Source organism: Ascaphus truei, chromosome 6 (assembly GCF_040206685.1).
Source record: "Ascaphus truei isolate aAscTru1 chromosome 6, aAscTru1.hap1, whole genome shotgun sequence".
NCBI lineage: Eukaryota > Metazoa > Chordata > Amphibia > Anura > Ascaphidae > Ascaphus > Ascaphus truei.
Window position 1 is genome coordinate 140,139,056 of NC_134488.1, and position 13,942 is coordinate 140,152,997.

The window sequence follows — 13,942 nt, forward strand, 5'->3', positions numbered from 1 at the left end:
CCATTGCCCATACCATCGTGTAGCTCAGCTTCTCCTGACACCACATAATAGAACAACATTACCATTCTCACGTCCGGTAAAGGAAGACTGCACTCAGATCAGTAAAGGCAAAAAAAGTCTGTATTCGGCATCAGTACAAAATGAACAGGCCGCCCAATCCGACGTTTCGGTTCCGGAGTTGAAAGGTTCCACTCCGGAACCGAAACGTCGGATTGGGCGGCCTGTTCATTTTGTACTGATGCTTATACAGACTTTTTTTGTGTTTACTGATCTGAGTGCAGTCTTCCTTTACCGGACGTGAGAATGGTAATGTTGTTCTATATATATATATATATATATATATAACAAAACACACAAACAAACAGTAGCGCTTAATAATTAATTATGTGAATATTACCGTGCTTAAATCAATAAGGATTAAGTGAATACTTAATTATAATAGTGATAATTAAACTAGTGCTAATAATAGCTATTAGTGTTATTACTAATTATAAAAATGGTGTTCATAAATCATAAAAAAGTCACTCAAAGTTCTCACAGGTGTAGTGCATCAGGTCCACTGAGGATATGTAAAAATAAGGGTGGTATCCAGACCCCAGATACTAATGGTTCATGCAGCTCCTTTGATGTGGTATAGCCAGCCACAAAGTACCTACAAAAAAAGCACAAAGAGAAGCGCAGGCACCATAGTGTTATACTGTATAAAAAATTAGCGTCTATGTAATAAGACACGCGTCCCAAGGAATCGCACTTACAAGATTTAAAAAAACAACAAGCATGTAAGAGAATAATCTCTAAGGGGTTCGTCAGCTGGGTGGGAGGGGTCCAGTGAGACTTGTCAGAGACATGTATACACTCAATGGGAGAGGCTGAGCCTCAGGACTATGAACATTACTCCCCAGAGGGAGTAGAAAAAGAGCTTCACCGAAGCCAAAGTATGAGGTACCCTCCCAACCGGGTAGCCTATGATTTATTTGGGGCACCCCACTATGAGGCTCAGCAGTGGTCTCGGGGTAAAATACACTACATTTTTGTGATGTTTACACAAATGTACAATCTTATGTAAAGTCGTTAATGATGGTTAAGTTGTTATACACTGTATTTTTATTATATAAGTTCTGTGAATATGTTCTGCTACGCTGTTCCCAAGCGGGGTCATTGGTATTTTCACCAGGGGGAGAATTTGGCAGGGTCTCCCTCTGGGCTCCCCTTAGTTCCCCTAACCACCGCTACGGGCGGGAGCGCTGCGGGGGACCGTGGCTGCCGGCGGAGTGCGCGTGCACCCTGGCGAACACTGTTAGGGCGGGGAGGGTTGCGGGCAGTTGCGGAGGGCGATTGCATCACCGGATGTCCCCGACGGCTCTATCTGCTGGGCGCGATTGCGCATGCGCAAGATGCTGCGCATGCGCAAGATGCTGCGCATGCGCAGAGTAGATGTGCAAGAGGCCCATAGATAAAGACTGCTCTGCTGGGACTACAGCTCCCAGCATGCATAGGGACAGGTAGTCAGGTGCACCAGAACATCCAATAGGGCTGCAGCTTCCCCTGTAAGGGGAATATAGATACAGTTTGCACACTGCAGCCACGTTAGTCAGAACTGGGACAAGGAAGGGGTAGGTTCAATGTGCAGGGGTCTGTGGCTCCTACACTAGGCCAGATTTCCCCCTGTTAGGCCTCAGCTAGGCCCCGACTCCCCTCAGTTTGTGGTTGCTGCAGGGACAGGCCCATAGATAGGGACACTGCCCTGTAGTACCAGAGTGAGGGTCACAGCAAGGACACGGCTGCATCCTGACCTCAGGTGATCTGGAACCAGACACCTGCAACAAAGAAACACTGCATACGGTGGTACAATCCACGCGGGACACACCCAACGTAGAGGCGGAGGCCTCACGGTTACCACCACTGGATCCATGGAACCCTTCAGCATAACTGCGCACCCAGGTGTGGCATCACCCGGCAGGTACCTCACCACAACACGTGCACCAGCCTACAACTCCAATTTAGTGGGCAGTGCTGTCTCACACACTTGGGTGGGGGATTAGTCCTGTGGACACTGGGACGGTCCGGTGCCTGGAGAACCTTAGTACATTGGGGTAAACCCCACTGGGATGTGGACAGGGTGTTGGGGAGGCACGGTGAGGGGTTATGGCCCTGAGAGGCCTGTGAGTGGGTATCTCATCTTTGTGGTTCTATGAGGTGTACAGTAAACTGTTATGTTTTACCCGTGTGTATTCTTTATTGTCCTGTAATGGGGTAATTCCACACAGTAGAATCCCATTACAGGTGGAGGCGCTACCGGGCACTAACTCAGGTATACCCCAGGATCCCAGCAGCGGAGGCTCAGGTTTCCTGTGAGCCGCAGGTATTGCATCACACACACCATAGCCGCACATCTCTCAGGGGGTGTGGGAAAGTGCGTTACAGTCGCAAGATAAATGCACACAATTACACAATGCCAGTCAGGAAAGTATCGCACGGGAATTCCCATTCCTGCTTTCACTTTCACTCCAACTGTATGTAACCCAGGAGGAAACAGAGACAGCAGCAGATAACAGGGGGTGCAGAGAGACGCACAGAGAGGATCAAACAGACTGAGGTAAGAAAAGGAGAGAGAGATAGAGAGAGAGAGAGAGAGAGAGAGACAGCAGCAGATAACAGGAGGTGCAGAGAGACGCACAGAGAGGATCAAACAGACAGAGGTAAGAAAAGGAGAGAGAGAGAGAGAGACGCACAGAGAGGATCAAACAGACCGAGGAGAGAGAGAGAGAGAGAGAGAGAGAGAGAGAGAGAGAGAGAGAGAGAGTGACATAGGTATGAAAAGGAGAGAGAAACGGATGAGAGAGAGTGAGAGAGAGCCCGCAAAGTACTTATTAGCCGAGTTTGTAGGTAAGCAGGAAACAGCTCTGAGCGACAGGATGCACGCAGCGTGCCCAGAATAACCACACGGGGAGGTACAGTACAGAGTACAGAGGTACAGAGTACAGAGGTACAGTACAAAGGTACAGTACAGAGGTACAGAGGTACAGAGTACAGAGGTACAGTACAGAGGTAATATGCAGGCCAAGGTTTTTGTCTAACGGAACAGGAAATATAGATATTCTGCTCAGCAACAGATGACATATACAGACAAAGTATAAGTCATTGACTAATAAATGACACTAGGTTTCCCTGAATAGGGGAGAACTGGGATTCAAAGAAATATATGGGATTCACTATAAAGAAAGAACCCACTGCTATAAATCCGGAATCCTTTCTATGATCCAATAAGGTAATTGGTAGAAAAAAGGAAAAAACCCTTATGCAAGCCTGGAAAATATGAGTCCTTAGGATGTACTTATAGAGGATTTAGCATTGAACTGCGGTCATCTGACCATACATATCTATTCAAACGCCTAAACATCACACCTCTAGTACAGTGTGTGGGTCCCGCAATACATGGAATGATACTCACAGCCAGATGTACAATAGTGTGTCAACTATTGTAACCATAATGGGTTTTTTAATTTGAATATTTTTCTTGAGGATAGTATTTAGGTTATTTCTATGATATATTCTTTATTCCACAATGATTTTTTTAGATGTTATTTTGTATTTTAACTTTATTTGTTCGGTTTGGTAGATTTAATAAAGTTGGTTTTGTTGTTGTTTGAACAACGTGGGCTGACGTGATGACGCGTTTGACGTCGTCACGTGACTGTGTATGGCGCGAAACCAGTCAGTTACTTCCTGGTTCGGCGGACATACAAACAGCCATGTGGGAGGTGAGATTTGATGCACTTTGATGCAGCCATGTGTTGGTGAAACATGTCAGTCTAATCGTCCTCTTCTATTTGTGGCACATTACATTGTTTTTTATCATCTCCCGTTTCGCTTTCTGAGTTTGCGGTGCAGCGTTTTCTGGGCGTCTTATTTACTCTACTGGTTATCTAATAAATGACAGGCAGAAGAGAAAGGTACAGAGACTAAGGGGGCTGTGCACTAACACACTGATAACACAAACATCCACACAGTAACACACTGAGACACACACACACACACACACTAAGGGGGCTATGCACTAACACACTGATAACACAAACATCCACACAGTAACACACTGAGACACACACACACACACACTAAGGGGGCTGTGCACTAACACACTGATAACACAAACATCCACACAGTAACACACTGAGGCACACACACACACACTAAGGGGGCTATGCACTAACACACTGATAACACAAACATCCACACAGTAACACACTGAGACACACACACACACACACTAAGGGGGCTATGCACTAACACACTGATAACACAAACATCCACACAGTAACACACTGAGACACACACACACACACTAAGGGGGCTATGCACTAACACACTGATAACACAAATATCCACACAGTAACACACTGAGACACACACACACACACTAAGGGGGCTGTGCACTAACACACTGATAACACAAACATCCACACAGTAATACACTGAGACATACAGCACACACACACTAAGGGGGCTATGCACTAACACACTGATAACACAAACATCCACACAGTAACACACTGAGACACACACACACACTAAGGGGGCTGTGCACTAACACACTGATAACACAAACATCCACACAGTAACACACTGAGACACACACACACACACACTAAGGGGGCTATGCACTAACACACTGATAACACAAACATCAACACAGTAACACACTGAGACACACACACACACACACTAAGGGGGCTATGCACTAAGCAGCGCGTTTTACGACCGATTGTAAAAATGTTGCTCGACCGATAAAAAGTGACGCCAAAGGCGCGATTCACTAACACGTTCAGCGCATTTTGGTCTGGAAATATGCCCGATCGAGCGAGCTTTTTACCCCACCCCACACCCCCCGCTATCGCGCTTAAACTTGTAAAGAAAAAAAAATATCAGCCTCTAAGATCTCCGCGCAGACGCTGCGTCCTCACGCATGGCACTATCAGGCGATTGTACTGTATACATATACATTGTAATACTAGTGTACATGAGCAGGGGGTCTCCTGAGCTGAACCGCAATGGTTTCAGCCTCGGGGACCCCCCTTCTTCCTGAGATACAGGCCCTGCTATGGGGTGACGATATCCCCTGCGCTTTTAAAGCTTCCGCGTCACGTGACCGGGGGATATAAATCCTGCAGGAGGATACCGGCACCCCATAACGGGGCCTGTATCTCATGAACTAGGGGGTCCCTGAGGCTGAAACCAATGCGGTTCAGCTCAGGAGACCCCCTGCATATGTACACTAGTATCAAAACACAAATCAATAAACAATAATTCATTACCGTAGCGGATAGCCGCTATGGTACTGAAGCTGCATTAATGTCATTTTTAATTAATAGTGTGCAGGAGCAGGGGGCCCCCTGAGCTGAACCGCATTGATTTCAGCCTCGGGGACCCCCTACTTCCAGAGTTACAGGCCCAGTTACATGGTGCCGGTATCTCCTCCATTATTTACATGTCACATATCACGCAACGTGGACGCTTTAAAAATGGCGGCGACAGTGGGAAGCAGAGGGTCCCTGAGCCAGAAATCAATGCGGTTCAGCTCAGGAGACCCCCGGCTCCAGAACACTATTAAAAAAAAGACATTAAAGCAGCTTCATTACCTTAGCGGCTATCCCCAAAGGCAATGAAGTGGTTAAGGCACAATAGCATGTTTATTGGGGACAATTGCGTCCAATAAACATTGCAATAAACAACATACACTCCCTGTGCCCCCAACAATCCCTATACTCCCTAACATACACTCCCTGTGCCCCCAACAATCCCTATACCCCCTAACATACACTCCCTGTGCCCCCAACAATCCCTATACCCCCTAACATACACTCCCTGTGCCCCCAACAATCCCTATACCCCCTAACATACATTCCCTGTGCCCCCAACAATCCCTATACCCCCTAACATACAGTACATAAAATATCTTCATTTTTTTAATGCACAGGAATTATACTATAGGCCGGCAGTGGCCCCCGGGTGGTCCCCGCGGGTTACTGGGGGCCCCGGGTGGTCCCCACAGGTGTCCCCGATTGCCTGCAGTACCAATCCTGTGTCCAAAAAAAAAAAAACATAAATACTTTGAAATAAATACACACCCCCCCCCCCCACCCCCTAACACATATTGTACAATAATGGTCAAAATTACTATTATCCATATATGGATAATAGTGCATTTGCCCATTTAAAATACAAATTAAGCAGCATAAATAAAGTAAATAAATCTTGCACTCACCCCTGCCAGGCTGCCACGATGAAGGCCGTCCTCATCCTCATCACCGCCCATGTCCTCCGTTGCCACAAACAATACAGTACATAAAAAAAGACAATCAAATTTCCCCTAAGTCCTTAATCACCTTAGCGGTTAGTAACCGCTATAGTAATTAAGGGGTTAATTCACCCTCCCCCGCTACCCACCCGGTAGGCCTAAACACCCATCCTTGGGGATAATACCCCCTTCACCCACCCCCGCTACCCACAATTTAAAAAATACACACAACAGCCCCACTACCCACCTCCTAGGCCCCCAATATACCATTACAATATTTAATAAACAACAATACACAACCCACTCACTCTGTGACCCCACATAAAACCATTATTTATTTATTTTACACACAGGATTAATACCACAGGCTGACGGGGGTCCGCGGGTGGTCCCCACGGGTGTCCGCAGGTCCCACAGTACACCCCGGGGGGGTCCCAACGGGTGTCTGGGGGCTCTCGGGTGGCCCCCGCTAGACTTTGTGGCCTTCAGGTGGTCCCCGCAGGTGTCTGGGGGTCCCCAGGTTTTCTTCACGGGTGTCTGGGGCCCCTCGAGTGGTTCCCACAAGTGTCTGGGGCCCTCGGTTCTTCCCTGCAGGTTTCCGTTGATCCTCAGGTGGTCCCCGTGGGCTTCCGGGGGTCCCCGCTGGCCTGCGGTACCAATCCTTTATTTAAAAAAATAAAACATGGCCTACATTTCAATAAATACAAGCCCCCCCCCACCACCACCACCAAAACACACACAGTACAGTAATGGTCAAAATAACTATTATCCAGATATGGATAATAGATTATTTGCCCTTTATTAAACACAACATTAGCCATGAAGCGTAAAAAAAGTAAATAAAAACAGATCTACTTACCCCTGGCAATATGAAGGATGTCCTCGTCAGCTTACTGAGGGTCCATGTCCTCCGTTGCCAGAAAGAATTCATAGCAAAATACATTCTAATGTCCCCTAGCCCCTTAATCAACTTAGCGGTTAATAACCGCTATAGTAATTAAGGGGTTAAGCCACCCTCTGCCACTCCCCACCCAGGAGCCCTAACCACCCTCTTCTGGAAACCACCCCCACCCTTCACCCAGTCATTGGTACAGTGGGTACATCATGCTCATATAATATGGGCATGCTTTACCAATATAACAGGAAATGGTGAAGGATTAAATAAACAGGCCCAAATAAAAAACATTAAATAGCCAAATCAAACACAACACATATCAAAATAAAACACATCACATAGCCAATTAAATAGATAACAAATGCCAATAAAACAATTGAATGGCACAGTGAATACATGATGCCCATATAACATGCCAGTCAATGGTCAAACTAAAATAAACAATCACAAACAAAATCATATGCCATCCAAACAATCAGAAATGAAAACAAATCAATAAACAGGACTAAATTACCACCAATCAATTAATCCAATCCAAAATAAAGACCACAATTCACTCCCGTGGGCTGCCGGTTTGCTCGACTCCGGTGCCACGGTTACCCTGGTCCGACCTGATATGGTCCGGCCAGAGAATTTGCTCCCGGGCACCGGGATGCAAGTGAACATGCCAGACGGAGGACCGCGGTCACTCCAAGTTGCCCGGATATTCCTTGATTGGGGTTCCAGACGTGGCATGAGGGAGGTGGGGGTATTGCCGAGGTCCTACTTGGCAATGAGCTGGGGCATGTTACATGCGTGTTCATAGGCAGAACTGGTCCCTGTTGCAGCGAATACCAGGAGTCAGTCATCAGGAGTTGCACCTGAAGGATCCACCGTCCCCCTGCATTTGGGACTAACAGTTCCAGGGGTCTCTAAGGAGACCAGGCAGGTAAGCCAGACTGAGTAGCGACAGTGTGCTGACTTACCTACCCCTTATATGTTCCCTGTCCCCCCGACTTAGAGACTAGGGGTGGGTGGCCAGAGTTAGGGATGCGGTGAGATCCCAGCTTGGAGGGCATGAGACTCTGGGCGTCCGAGTCTGCCTCGGACAGTGGGTCAGATCGTTACTATGGCACAGCGGGCTCTTGTACAGAAAGCAGGGGTCTACCGGGCTAGATAGGGTCTGGACTGGTAGGCAACAGTTAGTGGTACCGAGGGCGTATAGGCAACAGTTGTTACAGGTAGTCCACTCCATGCCACTAGCGGGGCATCAGGGGGTCATTTGGACGAGAGCCCGGCTGTTGCAGCATTACTACTTGCCGGGGGCATCAGGTGCAGTGGCAGAGTTCAGACGTGCCTGTGATGCCTGCCAGCAAGTGGGTAAGGCGGGTAATCGTGTGAAAGCACCCCTGAACCCACTACCGGTAATTGGGGAACCTTTCCACAGGGTAGCTATGGACATAGTGGGACTCCTCATGATCCCCAGTTGGTCTAGCAAGCGCTATATCCTCACGGTGGTGGACTTTGCCACCAGGTACCCTGAGGCTGTAGCCCTTGATACCATTGATGCTAGGGCAGTAGAAAAAACATTGTTAGTTATTTTCACAAGAGTAGGGTTCCCTAGTGAGATTCTAACCAATCAAGGGTCACAATTCATGAGTGAATTCTTACAGTGTCTCTGAGATGCGTGTGGGGTGAATCATCAGCGCATGACCCCTTACCACCCCCAGACAAACGGACTATGCGAGAGGTTCCACGGCATTCTGAAGCAGATGCTTTGAGCGTTTATAGAAGCTGAAGGGAGGACTGGGAGATTCACCTGCAGCACTTGCTGTTTGCATACCGAGAGGTACCGCAAGAATCAACTGGGTTCTCTCCCTTTGAGCTGCTATATGGTCGCATGGTCCGGGACCTCTTGGAGAAAAGACACAAAAACAGGGCGCACAACGCACATAGTGAAGTAAAGTAAAAAAGGTGAATTTACTAAAACGTTAAAGGTTCTGTGTACATCAATAATGAATAAAACAGGCAATGGGTTAATGGGGTTACCACACACAGAGAAGGCTGGAGTCTCCGCTCTTCGACGGAGGCAGTTTAAACCACAGGATACCAGCAGTCATCAGCCAGGAAAGGAACCTCCGTGGAGCCTGGAATCACGTCTCCCTCATCTCAGGGTAACCAGATGGTGGGGACCGATGAAAAAGTCCCGTGAAATGTCCCGTAGCAAGGCACAGACACCTCCGTACGTCCCACAGATGCAAGACACCAGCAGCACGTCGCTCAGTCCCGTGGTGCGCCTACTGATGATGTCACAGGATTCCCCTCTATTGCGGAGTGTAGAGGAGTGTCCACAGCGGCGATAGATACACAGGACGGCAGGCAGTGGTGCGGGGGACAAGGAGGCACAAACAAGTGTATGCTTGGCTAGGTTTGGGTCAGACAAAAAAGCAATGAGTTCTTCCAACGCGTTTCGTAACTGAAGGTTACTTCTTCAGGGAATGCCAAGTTTTAGGGGTGTCGAGCCACCCCTTCAAAAAGGCTGCAGACGCAACTATAGTCACTTCCCTCACAAGGTCAAACTATTGTTATATTTTATTTTCACTTTGCACTGTGTTTATTTTTTAGCACTGTATGTGGGACCATGTTTTAGCTGCACACTGAGATCACCTTTTTTGTATGTCCGGGGACTTCTTGTCTTATTCCGTGAGGGATGGAAAGGGGAGACTATCAATACTGATGCTTCTGTGCTTCAGTACGTGGTAGATCTCAGAGACCGGCTAGAAATGCTTATGGGGTTGGCACAGGCTAATCTCAGACTAAGCAGAAGACTTGGTATGACCAAAATCCATGTAGCAGATCATTAATCCCAGGACAGCAAGTGCTTGTTCTGAAGTCCACTCGTCAGAACAAATGAATGGCTGCCTGGTCTGGACCGTACACGGTTCTCAGGAAGATGAACGAGTGCAACTATGTTGTACAGTTAGAGGGAGAGACAGGTAGAAATAGGACTTATCATATCAATATGCTTAAGGAATATTTTAAACAGTGAGGTACAGTATCAGTGCTGGCTTTCTGTAGCCCACTGATGGGGGACCCAGCAAGCAATGCTCTGCCAGACCTCCTAGGAGAATTTGGCAGGGGGGCACAATAGAGCAGTTTGAGATAGGGTCCCAGCTCAGCTTACAGCAGAAAGTACAGGTGAGGGCTATGTTAGAGCATATCACAGATCACCCCGTGCTTACTGGTGATCTCGGACCTTTGTATAAGCATGCCGATCTCATATCGGCAGAGGTGAAGGGCAGTATAGAGAGGGAAGTAGAAGAGATGCTGGCTCTAGGGGTAATTGTACCATCCCAGAGCCCTTGGGCTTGTTTGGTAGTCCTAGTGTGTAAGAAGGACGGGACCACCCAGTTCTGTGTGGACTGCTGGCAGATCAATTAGGGAACAGTGTCAGATGCTTATCCCCATGCCCCGCATGGACGAGCTGTTAGATGAGCTTGTGGGTGCAAAGTATCTGACCACAATGGATCTGTGCAGAGGGTACTGGCAGATCCAACTGACCCAGGAGGCTAGGTTGAAGTAAGCATTCATTACTTCAAGTGGCCTCTATACATTTTTAGTGATGCCATTTGGGATGAAGAATGCCCCGGCTACCTTCCAACGCCTGGTCAATAGGTTACGGGAAGAAATGCACGGTTTTGCAAGGACATACCTGGACGACATTGCAGTGTTTAGCGAGACGTGGGACAGTCACCTAGTTCATGTAGCAGCGGTGCTGAGCAGGATTAGGAAAGCAGGGCTCACAGTGATACCCACCAAGTGTTTAGTAGGGATGGCGGAGGTTCTGTACCTAGGGCACGGGGTGGGCGGAGGGCACCTCAAGCCTGAACCAGCTAAGGTTGAGGCTATAGTGCAGTGGCCAGTCCCCAAAATAAAGAAGCAGGTTATGGCTATTTTTTAGCACCGCTGGGTACTATAGGAAGTTTGTCCCACAGTTCAGCGCCGTGGCTAAACGCTTGACAAACTTGACACAGAAGCGACTCCCAGTTCTGGTAGCCTGGTCTTTTGCCTGTGAAACCGCGTTTCAGGCACTGAAGCCTGCACGGGCCAGCGCTCCCATCCTGGCTGCTCCAGACTATTCAAAAAGGTTTTTGGTGCAGACCGATGCCTCGGACTATGTTATAGTTGCTGTGCTCAGCCAGGTGGGGGAGGAGGGAGGGGAGCATCCTGTGGTGTACCTGAGCAGGAGACTGCTGCCCAGGGAAGTGGCTTATGCCACCATTGAAAAGGAGTGTTTGGGCTTTATGGAAACTTCAGCCCTATTTGTATGAATGCCGGACATTCACGGTGATCACTGATCACAAACCTCTAAGTTGACTACAACGGGTGTCCGGGGAAAATGCCAAGCTCCTTTGTTGGAGTCTTGCGCTGCAGGAATTTGACTTTTAGCATCCAACACAAAAGAAGGCAGCGAGCACGGCAATGCCGATGGACTTTCACGCCAGGACAACCCCAGTGAGCCAGCAGCCACAAGAGGTGCCAGGCCAGTTCAACCGCGGACGAGGCGGTCGTAACAAAGCCTTCATCATGTGTCTACAGATATGACCATACCCCATACGATCCTCTAGCACAAAAGTCACAATTTCAGGTAATATTATCATTTGCCCTAGCAGGTAAATGATAATATGACCTGTAACCTTGTCCCATCAGAGCATCGTCACCTTATATGAGTTTTATGTTCTTCTTTTTATACTTATATAAGCGCTTCAATGTAAATAAATGATGTATTATCTGCCAGTCTGTATCCCACTGTGATATCCTCCATTATTATCTGACCACCTGAAAGGGGATCTCTGTGCTCCACTCTCACATAGTGAGTGTGAGTGTGAGTGTGAGTGTGGGGTCTATGTGACTGTGTATCCCCACTGTGGCATTTAATATAAACCAACTACATGAATGGGGATCTCTGTGCTCCACTCTCACATAGTGAGTGTGAGTGTGAGTGTGAGTGTGGGGTCTATGTGACTGTGTATCCCCACTGTGGCATTTAATATAAACCAACTACATGAATGGGGATCTCTGTGCTCCGCTCTCAGTTAGTGTGTGGGGGGTTTATGTATGATAGCTACTAATGCGTAATATATTACTATCTGTATTCAAATAAATATCTAATACATAGTAGCAAGGCAGACTCTGTATATACATTATTTATTTAACTTTGTACTTTATTTTATTTTTAATTTATTAATAAAATTATTTTAATTTAAATATAACATTTCATAGCACTGAGTGCACTCACTCAGTCGGCATACCGATGTCTAATATTAAGGCAACAGTCAGACATTTGCCTGCTGGCCATAAAGATAGAGCCTTATGGTTAAATGAACGTACACATTCTCTGTAGTTACTGGTAAGCAATAATTCTGTGAAGGGTAACCTAACTATCTGTGTGCAGAGAAGAGTTCGGTGCACGGTGTAGAAACAGTGAGAATAGAGACATTGGAGTGGGGGGACCGCGGCCCAAGTGCTGCCAAGCGCAGCGTAAGATGAATTTCCCATAGGGATAAATGCAGCGGGGGTCCCTGCTTCTGATCGAGATGCCCACTCGCGTCTGAGAGAGCTGCGTAGGGAGATTCTCCGGTATTTGCACGGGTGTGCTCACAGGTAGGGAGGTTCTCCGGTATTTGCACGGGTGTGCTCGCAGGTAGGGAGGTTCTCCGGTATTTGCATGGGTGTGCTCGCAGGTAGGGAGGTTCTCCGGTATTTGCACGGGTGTGCTCGCAGGTAGGGAGGTTCTCCGGTATTTGCACGGGTGTGCTCACAGGTAGGGAGGTTCTCCTGTATTTGCACGGGTGCGCTCACGGGTAGGGACAATCTCCGGTATTTGCACGGGTGTGCTCACAGGTAGGGAGATTCTCCGGTATTTGCACGGGTGGGCTCACAGGTAGGGAGATTCACCGGTATTTGCACGAGTGTGCTCACAGGTAGGGAGATTCTCCGGTATTTGCACGGGTGGGCTCACAGGTAGGGAGATTCACCGGTATTTGCACGGGTGTGCTCACAGGTAGGGAGATTCTCCGGTATTTGCACGGGTGTGCTCACAGGTAGGGAGAAACTTGGGTATTTGCACGGGTGTGCTCGCAGGTAGGGAGATTCTCCGGTATTTGCACGGGTGTGCTCGCAGTTAGGGAGGTTCTCCGTCATTTGCACGGGTGTGCTCACAGGTAGGGAGATTCTCCGGTATTTGCACGGGTGTGCTCGCAGGTAGGGACATTCTCCGTTATTTGCACGGGTGTGCTCACAGGTAGGGACATTCTCCGTTATTTGCACGGTGTGCTCACAGGTAGGGAGATTCTCGGGTATTTGCACGGGTGTGCTCACAGGTAGGGAGATTCTCCGTTATTTGCACGGGTGTGCTCACAGGTAGGGAGATTCTCCTGTATTTGCACGGGTGTGCTCGCAGGTAGGGACATTCTCCGGTATTTGCACGGGTGTGCTCACAGGGCATGTTCTCCGTTATTTGCACGGGTGTGCTCACAGGTAGGGAGATTCTCCGGTATTTGCACGGGTGTGCTCGCAGGTAGGGAGATTCTCGGGTATTTGCACGGGTGTGCTCGCAGGTAGGGAGATTCTCCGGTATTTGCACGGGTGTGTTCGCATGTAGGGAGATTCTCCGGTATTTGCACGGGTGTGCTCACAGGGCATGTTCTCCGTTATTTGCACGGGTGTGCTCACAGGTAGGGAGATTCTCCGTTATTTGCACGGGTGTG

At 48.2% G+C, this 13,942-nt stretch overlaps 1 protein-coding gene across 2 annotated transcripts in view; it reads left to right on the forward strand.

The window, feature by feature from the left end:
* Positions 1-2,417: 2,417 nt before the first annotated feature.
* The window catches only part of LOC142497990 (guanylate-binding protein 7-like), a 77,870-nt gene continuing 66,345 nt past the window's right edge, over positions 2,418-13,942 (forward strand). Inside the window, exon 1 of one of the 2 annotated variants that reach the window (XM_075606495.1) lies at positions 2,418-2,596. The gene's annotated coding sequence lies outside the window, so the exon portion shown is untranslated. The other variant, XM_075606496.1, reaches the window with a different exon arrangement.